Source organism: Pipistrellus kuhlii, unplaced genomic scaffold (genome assembly GCF_014108245.1).
Source record: "Pipistrellus kuhlii isolate mPipKuh1 unplaced genomic scaffold, mPipKuh1.p scaffold_m20_p_2, whole genome shotgun sequence".
Lineage (NCBI taxonomy): Eukaryota > Metazoa > Chordata > Mammalia > Chiroptera > Vespertilionidae > Pipistrellus > Pipistrellus kuhlii.
Genome location: NW_023425515.1, coordinates 165,748,871 through 165,751,304, shown reverse-complemented (window position 1 = coordinate 165,751,304; position 2,434 = coordinate 165,748,871). Strand labels below are relative to the sequence as shown.

Sequence of the window (2,434 nt, the reverse complement as noted above, 5' to 3'; positions counted from 1 at the left end):
AATTGAGGTCAGCGCCAGCAGCAAGTGCAAGCAGGGCCAGTGCTATCAGCAAGTGTGAGCAGCTACTGCTGCCCTGATTGCCCCTCAGGAGCAGGGGGAGGTGGAGAAGCCCTCAGGAGCAATCAGAGCAAGCAGCCACCAGTCTCACCTGCTGATGGTGTCAAGTGATTGGGACTGGCACTGGGCACCAGTAGCAGGTGTGAGCGGGACCAGCACTGGAAGTGGTGCAAGTGGCAGCTCTGGCACTGGCAGCGGGTACGAGTGCCAGGCGGGACCACAGTGCACAGGAGCAAAGAATTTTCAGTAACCACCAGAGGCTTGCCCCAATGACAGTGGCCAGCACCCCACCTTGGTCTGGCACCCCAGCTTACCTGCTCCACCATCCTGCCACAGCCAACGCCCAGCATGTTCTGCACACACCTCCTGGTGGTCAACGCACATCATAGCAACCGGTTGTTCAGTTGTTCCCCCATTTTGTCTATTGGCATATTAGCCTTTTATTATATAGGATATAATAAATTTCAGAGAGGAAGGGAAAGGAAGAGAGAGATAGAAACATCAATGATAAGAATCATTGACTGGCTACCTCCTGCGTGCGCCCTACTGGGGATCAAACCCACAACCCCAGGTATGTGCCCTTGACTAGAATTGAACACGGGACCCTTCAGTCCATAGGGACCCTCTATCCACTAAGCCAAACCAGCTAGGGCAGTGGTTGGCAAACTGCAGCTCACTAGCCACATGCAGCTCTTTGGGCCCTTGAGTTTTTAGCAAAGGCCAGCAAAGGAGTGCTTTAATTAAGTTAATAACAATGTACCTACCTATATAGTTTAAGTTTAAAATATGTGGCTCTCAAAAGAAATTTCAATCGTTGTACTGCTGATATTTGGCTCTGTTGACTAATGAGTTTGCCAACCACTGAGCCAGGGCAACTCCCAGCTTAAAACCCTCAAGAAGTTCTCACTTGAGCAGCACATATACTAAAATTGGAATGATACAGAGATGAGCATGGCCCCTGCGCAAGGATGACAGACAAATTTGTAAAGTTTTCCACAGTTAAAAACAAAAACAAACAAACAAACAAAAAACCTCAAGAGGAAGGACCCAGCACACTCTCCCGCCAGGACACACCTGCATCTTCTGGCCCCCTCTTCTTACCCTCAGGCCCGGTGCCTTCCTCTTTCCCTCTCCTAGCTTCAAGGCCCTTCTTTTTTTTTTTTTTTAATCAATCTTTATTGTTCATATTATTACAAAGGTTCCTCATTTCTTCCCCCCTCCACCAGGTTCCCACCCCACCCTCTGCCCCCTTCCCCTCCCCCATTGTCCTCATCCATAGGTGCACAGTTTATGTTCAGTCTCTTCCTCCTTTCTTTCCCTGACAGCAAATCCCTTTTCAGATAGTAAATCAGTTACTTAGCATTTTCTCATATCAATAATACCTCCACATGCTCAAAGATACACTTCACACAAAAGACATTTCCAAATAGGTCAACCAACCTCATCCAGGCCCCACACAAGGCACTCACAGATCAACACCCCAGCGCTATACTAACTCAACACATCCATATCTAAGCCTTCATCACTTGATTCAGCAGACCCTCAAGTTCCCCCAAAAGTGTCCAGCCATGTCTGAGAGGCAGCCTTGGGGCGGGGGCAGGCGAGGAGCAAGCTGTTTCGGGCCAGGCTGCTCCGGGCCTGGCCTCTGTTGCTCTGGTTCATTCCGCAACCAGCTGCTCCGGGTCTGGCCACTGCCGCTCCCAACCTGGTTGCTCCGGGCTTGGCTGCTGCTGCTCTGGGCCTGGCTGCACCCGACCCGGCTGCTCTGGGCCGGTCTGCTCCAGGCCCGGCCACTCCGGGCCTGGCCGCTCCCAGCCTGGCAGCTGCTGTCAAGGCCCTTCTTTTGCTTTTGTAACTTGTTTCCTGAGTCCATTTCTTCTGTGGCTCATTTCTACCTCTGTAACTTTCTAAATAAACTTTTTCTTATAATTTGAATTCTTGGCTCTGGATCTTTTTTTTAAATAATGCCTCTTATTTTATTTTATGTATTTTATTGATTTTTTGCAGAGAGGAAGATAGAGGGATAGAGTTAGAAACATCGATCAGCTGCCTCCTGCACACCCCCTACGGGGGATGTGCCCGCAACCAAGGTACATGCCCTTGATCAGAGTCGAACCCGGGACCCCTCAGTCCTCAGGCCGACGTTCTATCCACTGAGCCAAACCGGTTTCGGCGGCTCTGAATCTTTCTTTGCAGAACTCAAGAACCAAGCTCCATTGGTTGCAGGCTCAAACCCTGGGCCCCAGTCAGGGTGCCTGCAGGAGACAACCAACTGATGTGTCTATTTATCTCTCCCTCTCATTCTCCTTTCCTCTCTGAAGTCAATAAAAATAATTTTTTTAAAAAAGAACTGAGACGCCGAAACCGGTTTGGCTTA

General features: G+C 49.8%; 1 non-coding gene across 1 annotated transcript; it reads left to right on the top strand.

Annotated features, from left to right (window-relative positions):
• The first annotated feature begins 956 nt into the window (after window positions 1–956).
• Window positions 957–1,060, top strand: LOC118725019. The gene has a single exon (XR_004989785.1). It is a non-coding gene; the product is annotated as a U6 spliceosomal RNA (small nuclear RNA).
• Window positions 1,061–2,434: the final 1,374 nt, after the last annotated feature.